Here is a 14,132-nt window from a genome sequence, read left to right on the forward strand (position 1 = left end):
ATATCCTAATTAGACCAGGTGGACCGGACATCTTCCGGTCATCCTTCTGGACAAAGCCATGGTGGCAGGGGCTGAGGCAGAGACGGTTAGGGGCGATCAGGCTGGCAGGGGAGCAGTTAGGGGAGATCAGGCAGACAGGCAGGCAGGTGAGTGGTTAGAAACCAGCAGTCCCGGATTGCAAGAGGGATGTCCAACTGCCGGTTTAGGCCTGGTCTCCTGAGGGGTCCTGGATTGGAGAGGGTGCAGGCTGGGCTGAGGGACTCCCCATCCTGTGCATGAATTTCATGCACCAGGCCTCTAGTAAAATCATATTTTAAAAAAATATTCAGGTTCCCAATAAATAATGGGTATGTATCTAGTGCCAACATACTTCCTAGTAGAAGTGGGAAATACAGTAAACTGAGATGTGAGTTCTCCCTTTTAACTGTTGAGATTGGAAGGGACTACTTACTTTTTTCTTTTTAAGAGAAAACACTCATTTTGCTCATTAGATTGTTATAATTTTCTTTTTAATAATAGATCTGGAATTGGTAGAAATTCCCTGAAACTGTGGAAGGAATGGCTTCTCATCTCGTTATAATTTTGATAATTATAGCTAACAACAGCTCAGTTAATTGACATCATTTGGAAGAACTGAAACTTATCTCTGAGTGTCATGTTTTGATAGAATCTCTTCAAAATCCATCAGACATCCATTTTTTCTTCTTAAACATGGTCCACTGGGTACAACTTAGATGTTTTATTCCTTGGGGTCATCATAACATTCCTGTTATTCTGAGGAGTAACTTGGTGATGTTGCCCTTGAGGTTAAATGACCATGTTTTAATCTACTGCAGGTGTCAGAAGCTCTGGTGACAGTTTTGAATGCCATCTCAACCTGCTTTACTGCCTTTCCAATGGTCCCCGATTTCTTTTGAGGACCCATGTATTTCTATTTGGGACTCAAAGATTGAAACACTTGAGCTCAGGTAAGCCAATTAGCACATTGCATTCCCCTATCTAGGCATGTGATTTGCCCAGAGGTGAGCAATGCCCCCAAGCAGGTCCAATCAGAGTGATGTCATCCTCTCTAGCTCATGCTGATCTTTCTCTGGATGTGAAGACAAAGCGTATAGCCTGGGTCTGTCAGCAGTCATCTTGCCACCACTGGTGAGTCAGCTTAGGATGAGGCTGATATCAAGGGAGGCAGAATGGAAGAAGAATCAAAACAACACTTTGGTGACATTCTCTAACCACTGGATCAACCATTGCCTAAAGCTCCCACTACCTCTGGATTATATTTTTATAAGACTTTACATGAAAAATTTTCTTATTGTTTAAGCCAGTTTGAGTTAGCCTTTCTGCTTTGTGCATCAAAGAGAGTCCCAATTGACTCATAATGTAAAACAATTTAGTACTTGGACTTGGTATAAAACCTCTTTGGTAACTCAGAAGATATTGTTGGTACACTTTCCGGTAGTACAGGGTATCCACTTATTCTTTAAATTGTGTATATGTATTATATGCACTTTGTATAGATGATATTTTAGTATAAAAAGAAAATAGTTAATATTTTATACCCATCTAGGCAGAATGAACAATAACACTTATTTTAAAATATTTATTGAATGTCTATTTCATGCCAAACATGTTCTAGGTCCTAGAGGTATAGGCAAGGGATAAGAAAAAACCCCCACTAAAAAGATAAAATTTTTAAAAACTATATATATATTAATGTCAGGTAAGGATATGTGCTATGAAGAAAAGCAAACCATGCTAAAGGAAAGACAAAGATGTACTGGTATTTTAGGCAGCATGGCTGGGAGGCCTCTGACAAGATGACATGTGAGCAGAAACCTGAAGAAGGGCGTGAGCCTTGTCGATATCAGGGATTTGGGAAGAGCTCTCAGCAGTGGGAACTGTGTGTGCAAAGGTCCTGAGGTGAGAGTGAGCTTGGAGTGCTCTGGAAACAACCTGGAGGCTGGTGGGCTGGAGTGCAGGGAGGGGGTTGGTAATCAGAGAGGCAGCCAGGAACACAGCCTCCTAAACTATGGCAAGGACTGATTAAATTCTGAGGGTAAGGGGACATGTTCAGAGGATTTTGATTAGGGAATCTTAGGATTTGACTCAGCATTCAGAGGACCACTGCTGCTGTGTGAAGTGTGTAGAGAGAAAGGGTGGACATGGGTGGCTGGTTAGGACGCCCTTTCATTATTCCAGGTGAGAGAAATAGTGGCCATAGGGATAGTGACAGGTGGTTAGACGCTGAAGGTGTCTGGGAAACTTTGTCAGGGAACATGGATTGGATGTGACAAGACAGACCATGAGAGGACTCAAGGATACCTTAGGAACCCTTATAAGAGGAGCAGGTGTGGGGAGAGAATCAAGAGTTGTGTTCTGGACCTGTGAAATTGGTGATGCCTGATTAGATATCCTAGTGGGGCTTTGGTAAGCAGATGGATATACAGATGTGGAATTGGGAGAACATGAGGCAGTGTTTAGAGAAGCTTTATTTAGCCTTCCCATTAGTTAGCCTATCAGTGACAGGTGGAAAACAAGACAAATCAATGGATGGAAACTTCATGAGAACACTGGTGGTCTTTCCTACAATTTCCAAAATGTAGTGGCTCGAAAACTTTGGAGGGAGCTCCTGAGGTTGACTGGTTCCATATTTGACCAGGAAATCATGCTATTGGAGGATACTACACGGATGACACGAAAATGCTCTCTGTGTGCAGGATCTACCACTACAAGACAATTTAAACTGCGCTTTGATGCTGCTTGCTTCAGCAACCTTCGAAATAGCAAAATGCACAGGCCTGCAAGTGAACACACAGGTTGTTGCATTTTATCTTTTGTCCCCAAAGTCATGAGCACTGTGGATTCTGTCCTTCTGCATCTGATGCCATTCTCCCTGCTAAGTGACTTAGGAGCCTGTAAATTCAGCAGCAGTATTAGGAGCAGATAATGATCCTGCCTGTGACTTTGGAGAATGTGGGAGTCCCTGCCCTGGTGCTTGGTAACCTCTGACCTTTGTCCTCCAGCTCTGTGCAGCCTAGGCTGTGCTAACATGAAACCATAGGCCATGCTGATTCCCGGGGCTCTGCCTCTTCCATTCTGTCAGACACATTTATACCTTAGCCCTTGGACTGGTTCTCTGTAAAATGGTTTAATCTAGATTACAAAATGAACACCATATGTAAATGTTCCAGGAGCTCAAATAAAAAATGCTTGCTTAACCAGCAGAATTCCTTCTCCACTTTTTTCAAAGGGAGAAGGCAAGAAGAAGAAGCATGACAGAGCATTAATAACTTTTCAGATGGTCCCGGAGAACTCTTCCCGTGGAAAGATTAAAGGGTCCCTTGAGGCACTCAGCCGAAATATCCTCCTGTAGTTTTGCATTCAAATTAACTAATGAGATGAGCCTCTGGTCTCAGTTTCCTGTCTTTGGTCATAATTGTTGTTGCAGACTTCCTATTCCTTTCCTGCAGCCCTTCCTTCTTTGGCTACGATAAGTATTAATGCCTTTAATTTTTCATTCCTCCTTTGGGTCTGGAATTCTGTTAAGAGTGAAGTTTTCTTGTTTTCCAGTCTGCCTTTTTCAGCAATGAACAATTTTCATTTTCTATCACAGATGTTTCTAGGTTAGTTTTTAATTCAGACCTTCACTTTTGTTTTTCTTTGTTCTAAAAAAAAAAAATGAGAGGCTTGTCAGGCTTCTTTTTCATTGTTTTCCCTTTAGAGTCTCTGATTTGGGCTTCCAGGGGGTGGGTCAATTCCCTGAAATTATAGGTGACATTTTTTTTGTATGTGTGTAGGAGTATGTGCTTCTCCCACCCCCAGAGAAAGATGTATTTTTATTAAAATAAGTTCAAAAACCCTGCTTAGCCCTAACCGGTTTGGCTCAGTGGAGAGATTGAGGGGTCCCAAGTTCGATTCCCGTCAAGGGCATGTACCTTGGTTGTGGGCACATCCCCAGTAGGGGGTGTGCAGGAGGCAGCTGATCAATGTTTCTCTCTCATCGATGTTTCTAACTCTCTATCCCTCTCTCTTCCTCTCTGTAAAAAAATCAATAAAATATATTTTAAAAACCCTGCTTAATCAATCTAAGGATTATTGCTTTGGGCAAATCTGGTGATTTATTCTTACCATACCTGGGAACAAACAATCATATCTTCTAGAGACTGTAGGGGGAAGGCTATTTCCTTTTCTCTTAGAACCACAGAGAATTTGAACCAAAAATGATTTCCCCTTCCCCATACCTCTTCCTCTCTCTACAATTGTTGGAACAGATTTCTCAAAATGGTAGATGATCTACCCCAAACCTCACAGCTAGGTAGTTGCAGAGCTGGGTCTAGAACCCAAGTCTTTTGGTTCTTGGTTCAGTATTCTGTTTGCAGTCCATAGTTCATCAACAGCAAGATAACATGTTGCATCCTAAATTCGTCTCTCTCTATTAGAGTGCACCAGTTCACTCTCTCTTCAACAGAATCAATTTCATTCCAAGTCCCTAAGTAAAAGCATCTAAATAATCTTTAGTAATTGAAAAGAAACCTTCCAAACCATGTAAAGGGTCTGTATGTCATAAACTTAAGATATCATATCTTGTCCTTCCCAGCCTCCAAAGAACTTCCTTTTGCTGATTGTAGATTCCAATCACTGCATTTATTACTTATCTCTTTGCCTCCATGCTCCTCATTTCCCCCAGGATTTTAGAGGCCCTGAAGAGAAGGACCTTCTCTTTTTTTTTTTTAAATATATTTTATTGATTTTTTACAGAGAGGAAGGGAGAGGGATAGAGAGTTTGAAACACCGATCAGCTGCCTCCTGCACATCTCCTACTGGGGATGTGCCCGCAACCAAGATACATGCCCTTGACCGGAATTGAACCTGGGACCTTTCAGTCCGCAGGCCGACACTCTATCCACTGAGCCAAAGCAGTTAGCGAGAGAAGGACCTTCTTCTCTTGAATGCATTTCTATCTCAGAGAATCTAGCACACAGTCCTTTTGATAATGCAGATGTTTGTGGAACATTAGCACTATTTACACATTCCATTACATTTAGGACATTATCTAGGTGTCATCTCTGTGGACCATAATTTATAAGTTCAAATACCTTCAAGAGTCAGGCAGATACTTTAAATTAATGAAGCAAAACAAGTATAGAACCATAGGGGCAGTGAAAACAACATAAAACTGGGAATTTCATGCCCCACTACATTAAAAAAATTTAAAACGCACTTTAGAGGCCAATCTTCCAGCTATGGTGTCATGAAAAGGTCAGCAAATACTCCCTCTCTCCCCCCATAAAAACAAGTATAAAACTGGACAAAATTGTCAAAATCAACCCTTTTGGGGTCGTGGAAATTGGCCAAAGGCAGATAACAAGTTGAGAAGCATTTACTCATACAAAATAGCTAGGGGCTTTGTCTTGAATATCACTGTACTAGTATGTCCTGCATCTGGAATGGTGCACAATAAACATCTCTCTGTTTCAATGTACCCAAACCAATTAAGTTTCTCCCAATACTCTTATATCTTCTAAGATTTCATCTAATTTGATCTTTTGATTTGTCATCTAAGGTCAGCATTTCTTTCATATCATAGAGTAGTAGTTATTCAGAATTAAAGACACAAGAACCACAAAAACCTGTAAGAGAAGCTCTAATGTCCAGTGAAAAATCAATGGTGATTTTAATTTGGGATGAGAACGTTTAATGTTAAAATACCTTAACTGCAAAATGACATCCTAATTAAGTTATGAGAAAGTATACCATCTGATTTCTATAGGTAGGTAGAATGCATCTGTTTTTATTTGAGTCCCCAGAATAAAGCATTATGTATAATGGGATTGTGTCTGGTTTCACTTTGAAAGATGGCCCATCATAACAGGAACAGGTAGGTAACTGAATGGTGCTCCACCATTTGAAGGTACAGGAACAGTTATTAGAAGGCCTATAGTAGAGCTCCACGCAGCTACATGGCAATACATCCTGGGGTGCTCTCAAGGGGTCAAGCACAGTTCTAGGAGCTTGATGTCATCACTTCTCTTTATAACTAAGAGTTACACAGCAGCACATAAAGAGTAACCTCATTTTTGTAAAATAAAATATTATGTTTATACTCATACAAAAGATTTAGGAAGTATAAACATCAAAATGTTAATAAAAGTTCTGGGTCTTCTCAGCATAAGTGAGTGACTTCTCTGTATTTTCCAATCTTTTACATCAAATGCTTATTAATATTGTCACCAACAAGTGGGATGGTTTAAAATAGCTGCTGGAAAGAGTAAAGATCTGTTGCACAGAGGTTTTTACACAAAATATTGCCAATTCCTTACCTACTCACTCCTCAGGGGCAGGGAGAGAAAGGGGTCACTTGAGAGAGCACCCTTAGCCAGCAAATTAGCAAAGCTCATAAGATCAGAACATAAAAGGCATGAAACTAGAAGTTAACTACAATAAAAACACTCAAAAACATTCAAACATATAGAGGCTCAGTAGCATGTTATTAAACAATGAATGGGTTACCAATGAGATCAAGGAAGAAATAAAAAACTTCCTGGAAACAAATGAAAATGAACACACAACAACCCAAAATCTGTGAGACACAGTGAAAACAGTCCGGAGAGGGAAGTTCATAGCATTACAGGTCTACCTCAAAAAAACAAGAAAAGTTTATAATAAACTATGTAACCCTACAACTTAAAGAACTAGAAAGAGAACACCAAAAAAAGCCCAGAATAAGTAGAAGGAAGGAAAGAATAACAATCAGAGCAAAAATAAATGAAATAAAGACTAAATAAGTAAATAAGTAAATAAATAAATACCAAAGATCAATGAAACTAAGAGCTGGTTCTTTGAAATGATAAACAAGATTGATGAATCTTTAGCCAGACTTATCAAGAAACAGAGAGGACCCAAATAAATAAAATCAGAAATGAAACAGGTAAAGTAACAACTGAGACCACAGAAATATAAAGCAGGGGTCCTCAAACTATGGCCCGCGGGCCACATGCAAATACAAATATTGTATTTGTTCCCGTTTTGTTTTTTTACTTCAAAATAAGATATGTGCAGTGTGCATAGGAATTTGTTCATAGTTTTTTTTTAAACTAAGGTCCGGCCCTCCAACGGTCTGAGGGACAGTGAACTGGCCCCCTGTTTAAAAAGTTTGAGGACCCCTGATATAAAGGATTGTAAGCAAATACTATGAACAACTACATGCCAACAAGCTGGACAACCTGGATGAAATGGACAAATTCCTAAAAGAATACAATCTTACAAAATTGAATCAGGAAGAGTCAGAAAACCAGGAGAGGCCAATAACAACTGATGAAATTGAAGCAGTAATTTAAAAACTCCCAGCAAACAAAAGCTCTGGTCCAGACAGCTTCACATGGGAGTTTTACCAAACATTCAAAGAAGAATTAACACCTATCCTCCTCAAACTATTCTAAAAAATCCAAGAGGAAGGAACACTTTCAAGCTCTTTTTATGAGGTCAGCATTATTTTAATTCCAAAACCAGATAAAGACACAACAAAGAGAGAGAACTACAGGCCAATATCCCTAATGAGCATAGATGCTAAAATCCTCAACAAAATATTAACAAATTGGATCCAGCAATATATTAAAAAGATCTTGACCAAGGGGGATTTATTTCAGGGATGCAAGACTGGTACAATATTTGCAAGTCAATAAATATAATACACCACATAAACAAATTGAAAGACAAAAATCACATGAGCATATCAATAGATGTAGAAAAAGCATTCAATAAAATCCAACACCCATTTTTTAAATCCTCACCTGAAGATACGTTTCCTTTGATTTTTTTTTTTTTTTAGTTTCTGTGCTAACTTGCCCACCTCTGCACCACTAAACTGCCTACATGCACTCTTTCCATTGATTTTTAGAGAGCATGGAAGAGAGGAAAAGACAGAGAGAAATATTGATGTGCGAGAAACACATCGATTGGTTGCCTCCTGAACATGCCCAACCAGGGCCCAGGCTGGGGAGGAGCCTACAACCAAGGTGGAGGTGCGTGTCCTTGACTGGAATCAAACTTGGGACTCTTCAGTTCAGTCTGACACTCTATCCACTGAGCAAAACCAGCTAGGGCCCAACACCATTTTTGATGAAAAAAAAAACAACTCTCAGCAAAGTAGGAATAAAGGGATCATATCTCAACATAATAAAGGCCATATATGACAAACCTGCAGCCAATATCATACTCAATAAGCGAAAACTAAAACCATTTCCCCTAAGAACAGGAACAAGACAGGGATGTCTGCTTTCACCACTCTTATTCAACATAATACTGGAAGTCCTAGCCACAGCGATCAGAAAAGAAGAAAACATAAAAGGTATCCAAATTGGAAAGGACCTAAAAGTAAAAATTGTCACTATTTGCAGATGACATGATATTGTACATAGAAAACCCTCCACCAAAACACTACTAGATTTAATAAATGAATTTGGCAATGTAGCAGGATACAAAATTAACACCCGGAAGTCTATGGCATTTTTTTTTTTTTTAGTCTATGGCATTTTTATACACCAATAATAAACTCTCAGAAAGAGAAACTAAAAACAAATCCCACTGCAACAAAAAATTTAAGATACTTAGGAACCAAGGAGGTAAAAGACCTGTACTTGGAAAACTACAAAACGTTGGAAAAATAGATTGAAGAAGATATAAAAAGTGGAAGAATATATTGTGTTCATGGATTGGTAGAATTAACATCATTAAAATAGCTATACCATCCAAATCAATGTATAGATTCAATCCCTATTAAAATACCAACAGCATATTTCATAGATCTAGAACATTTATTCTAAAAATTTATATGGAACCAAAAAAGACCCTGAATAGCTGCAGCAATCTTGAGAAAGAATAACAAGGTTGGAGGGATCACAATACCAGATATCAAGTCACTGTAATCAAAACTGCCTGGTACTGGCACAGGAACAGACATATAGACCAGTGGAACAGAATGGAGACTGCAGAAGTCAACCCAAGTCCTTATGCTCAATTATTATTTGACAAAGGAGACAAGAGCATACAATGGAATCAAGACAGTCCCTTCAATAAATGGTGTTGGGATAATTGGACAGGTACATGCAAAAAAAATGAAACTAGACCACCAACTTACACCATACACAAAAATAAACTCAAAATGGCTAAAATAAACTTAAATGTAAGTCATGAAACCATAAAAATCTAGAAGAAACCATAGGCAGTGAAATCTCAGACATTTCTCATAGCAACATGTTTGCCAATACAACTCCGAGGGCAAGGGAAACAAAGGAGAAAATTGCAAATGGGACTACATAAAAATAAAATGCTTCTGTACAGCAAAAGAAACCATCAACAACAAAAAAGGGAGCCCACTGTATGGGAGAACATATTCACTAATGATACATCTGATAAAAGCTTAATTTCCAAATTTCCAATATAAAGAACTCATACAACTTAACAAAAGGAAGACGAATGGGCAGAGGACCTAAATAGACACTTCTCCAAAGAGGACATACAGATGGTTAAGAGACATATGAAGAAATGCTCCAAGTCACTGATCATCAGAGAGATGCAAATTAAAATACAATGAGGTATCACCTTGCACCTGTTAGAATGACTACCATCATTATATCAACAAGCAAGAAGTGCTGGTGAGGATGTGGAGGAAAGGGAACCCTGGTACACTGCTGGTGGGAATGCAGACTGGTGCAGCCACTGTGGAAAACAGTATGGAGTTTCCTCAAAAAATTAAAAATGGAACTGCCATTTGACCCAGTGATCCCACTTCTAGGAATAAATTCTAAGAATCCCAAAGCACGAATCAGAAAGAATATATGCACCCCTATGTTCATAGCAGCATTACTTATAGTAGCTAATATCTGGAAACAGCCAAATGCCCATAGTGGATACAAAAGCTGTGGTACATTTACACCATGGAATGTTATGCAGCTATAAAAAAAGAAGGATCTCTTTGAGACATCATGGAGAGACCTGCAGTGTATTATGCCAAGTGAAGTAAGCCAGTCAGAGGAAGGTAAGTATTTCATGATCTCACTCATATGTGGAATCTAATGAACAAAATAAACTGATGAACAAAAGATCTGGAGACATGGAAGCGTGAAACAGACTGATGAATCTGAGAGGGAAAGTGGGGGTAGGGGGATGCGAGGGGAGAGATTAACCAAAGAATTTATATGCATATATGTATGACCCACGGACACCGACAAAAGTGTGGTGAAGGCCTGGTGGGGCAGGAGTGGGGTGAAGGGGGTCAGTGGGAAGAAAATAGGGGACATCTGCAATACTTTCATTAATAAAGATAAATTTTAAAAAGAGTAAGTTACCAAATAGTGCCTGCATTTAACAACATACACACAAGTAAAAGTGCATGGCTTTGAAAATTAAAGAATTTTAAACTTGTTAAGCCAAAAAATATTGGGAAGAATTATTAGGAAAACAGATTTGAAAAGATTTGCTTGAAGAGAACATTGGAGAGCAGTAAGAAAAAACCCTCTACTTGTATAGCAGTGGTCAAGTCTGGGAGAAAAAGAGAAGCTAATAGGAGTAATGAGATTTGAACTAAGCAAGAGTTTAATTTTATGATAGAAATGAAGACCTTGTATTTGCCACTGATGACTAAATATCCCCTGGGAGGACTTTATGATCAGTATTTTACACGGTCTGGAGTAAAGTCATTCATTGTATTCATTCATTACCCATTCAATATCTGAGTCCTTACCACACACCACACACATTTTTAGGTGCTGGGGATGTTGCTCTGACCAAGATAAACAAGGTACCTATTCTCATGAAATTCACTTCTAGTAGAAGGGTCAACACACAGTGTTGCCCATCACACCTCATACTCATGGCTCAGGATGGCTATTGATCTCCAGCTATTGTATCTTCATTCCAGACAGCAGGGTGAAATAAGATAGGGGAAATTTTTTCAGAGTATCCACATAGCACAGTGCTTACATGTTACTGGCCTAAAGCCTAGTCACATGTTCACATCTAGCTGCAGGAGAATCTCAAAAATGTAATCTTATTGCTGAGTAACTAACACAGAAGGGAGGACTGGGTATTGGAAAGTAACTAGCACTCTATGCCACAATCTGTAAGGAACGATTAGAAAAGTTTCAACCTCAGGAATAATCATGATAAAATTTCATGGCCCTTTGTAAGCATATATGAAAAACTTATACAAGCAGGTCTGCAATAACCTTTTCTGAAGCAAATAAGACAGAAACAAAGGAGAGAGGCTTAAGCTACAGAATGAAACTAGGTCAGGTGCAAGAAAGATTTTATGGCAGTCAAGTGATCAGGATTACACAGTGTATGTGACTAATAGGGCTCCATATTGAGTGTTATGACTAGTGGTTCTTATAGAACAGAATTTTGTGTGTAAGTAATATGTACATTTCTCGTTGGCTGAATATCATCATCATATTCTCAAAGGCATATGTGAACAAAAATGCTTAGAATTACTATACCTGATGTGATGTGGAACAACTCTCATTCCCAACTTCAAAAAATTCTAATCAGGATTTTTTAGTAAGTGGGGCATTCAATGGTGCTGATATTCACATTTTAGTAAACCATCCAGTGCCGTTTCCACCTGTTTCTTTCCACACCTTCTGAACTCCTCTCCCATCTTCTCTCTTCTCACAGCATATAGGCTTCTTTCTGTCAAGTGAGTCAAGTGAGATGAGAATGCTAATTTATTTGACATGATGCTCTGAAAAAAATAATGAGGGTTTTAGTTTGCCATAGGATCAGGGCAGTTAATGCTTATTGGACAGGCCAGTTTTGGCCCCAAATGTCCACTGTGATTATAGTCCCAACCCCCAGGGCATTTTATGAGACAAGTTCTAAGAAGGGCCTGAAGTTGCCGAGAGTAGGGATTTCTTTTTTTCTTTCTTCCCTTTTTTTTTCTTTCTTTCCTTTCTTTTTAGGTGGTCAGTAAGTTTATTAAATAAATGTCAGTAGGAAAAATGCCTTTTTTCTCTCCGGTGAGTTCAGTGAGGTGTGTGTGCATCACACATTTAATGGTGTCTAGCTGGCTTAAAATATCCCTTTAAAAAAAATAACTTGCCTCAGCTCAACACTGAGGCTTCAAAGTTGAGTACAGATTTGTTAGTCTGTTCCATGCTTCATGTCTCTGGTTTGTTCATCACTTCCTGAGCCTACAATAGTGCTCAATAAATAACTAAGTTAATTAATTTTGTGTTCTGAAAAATCCAGCTGTAAGAGAGAAAAATTAACCACCTTTTGATTCTGCACAAAATAGTGCAAGTAAAATCTACAGATAAAACAACTTAAGTAACAGTTTTAACTTCCGCCTTCCCCAACATTCTTAAAAGTACCAGGCCAAATGGCAGCCCAAGGCCTCCCTTTAGTTAAGAGGGGCTCTCGGTGCCTCAACTGTTTGTACAAACAATGTGGTTTGTATTAAGCATGGGCTTTCCTGCTGGGGTCTGGAACTTGGCTGTGTGCCAGGTACTGGATGCCCCCATGATCAGGAACAAAATCTGGAGGCACTGAGTCTCTGCTGGCAGCATTTCAGGTGTCCCAGGACTCAGTGCTGGGGAGTTAAGTGCTCCCCTGTGACTGCCCGGAAAGGGGACCTTAGGGGCCAGTGCTTGATTCCCCCCGAATTCTCCCCTGGAGACTTTGCAAATTTTGCCCTGTCCTTCCCCTGCAATAAATCAAAGCCAGGAGTCCTCCTAATGAATCTGCAAGCCTGGGGGTCTTGGGAACCCCAATCTACTTAGCAAAACAAAGTCAATGTTTATTCTTGCCAGTTTTCCCTCCCTTTGAACACCGAAATAGCTAAACTTTTTTTAAAAATTGATTTCAGAGAGGAAAAAAGGAGAGACAGAAACAACAACGATGGAAAGAATCATTGATCAGCTGCCTCCTGCATGCCCCGAACTGGGGAGGGAGCCAGCAACCCAGGGCATCTTCTCTGACCAGGGCATCTGTCCTGACCAGGAATCCCACCATGACCTCCTGGTTCATAGGTCCGTGCTCAACCATTGAGCCACACCAGCCGGGCAATGGCTAAAGTAAACTCTTGTTTTATACAATAAGTTGCCTATTATTACTAATAACTTAATAAACTTGTGTGTCTAAGGTAAGTGTCTATAGATTAACCAGTGGTCGGCAAACTGCGGCTCGCGAGCCACATGCTGCTCTTTGGCCCCTGGAGTGTGGCTCTTCCTAAGCCTTAGGAGTACCCTAATTAAGTTAATAACAATGTACCTACCTATATAGTTTAAGTTTAAAAAATTTGGCTCTCAAAAGAAATTTCAATTGTTGTACTGTTGATATTTGGCTCTGTTGACTAATGAGTTTGCCGACCACTGGATTAACCTGACAATCAGTCGCAGGCATTACCTTCCGTCTCCACGGGGTCCTGCCTCTCCCTGAGCTGAGACCTTCCTCCTGGGGCACTCTGGGCCCGGTCCCCAAGGTGGGACCGCGAGGACTCCCTGGACTGCCAGGCGCTCTGGGTGGAGGCGGCACCATTGCCCACGTCCTGAATATCTCAAGGCTCTTTCTCCACACTTGGGTTCAACTATTTTACTCAGATTCCTCTTATTTATTGCTTGTTTGCATAGCGCTTGTTTTTGCTACTTTAATCCTAACCTGCTCAGGCAAAATTTTGTTTCTAAACTGAAGTCTGCAGTGGACTCAATGTCTTGCTGGTCACAGAAAGAAATCGCTGTAGGCAATCCCATGCCGGGGTGCTAAGCCGCCTCAGGCACAGGACAGGAGTCACTAGAACTCCGTGTTAGTGAGAGGCTGGCGCCCCCTGCAGCTGAGCGGGCATTCGCAGTGAACCCGGCGGTAGGTGAGCTACGGAGCTGTCTCACCGGGTGGAGCTGCCCTGGGCCGGTGCGAAAGCAGGTTCTGGGGCGCTAAGCCGCTGCCGCCAGGATGGCCGCCTTCCCCTCCGCGGGGGAGCAGAGGACTTGCTGCCGCAGCGGGTACTCGCCTTCCTGGTCTCCACCAGGTTCCGCCGGGTGGCCTAGCCCCGCACCGCGTCCCAGTTCTCAGCTCCCAGGCCCGCCTGCCTGTCTCCCGCCCCCAGGGTCCCACAAGCTGGCGCCATGGCCAGGGGCACG

The sequence above is a fragment of the Myotis lucifugus genome, unplaced genomic scaffold (assembly GCF_000147115.1).
Source record: "Myotis lucifugus unplaced genomic scaffold, Myoluc2.0 scaffold_223, whole genome shotgun sequence".
NCBI lineage: Eukaryota > Metazoa > Chordata > Mammalia > Chiroptera > Vespertilionidae > Myotis > Myotis lucifugus.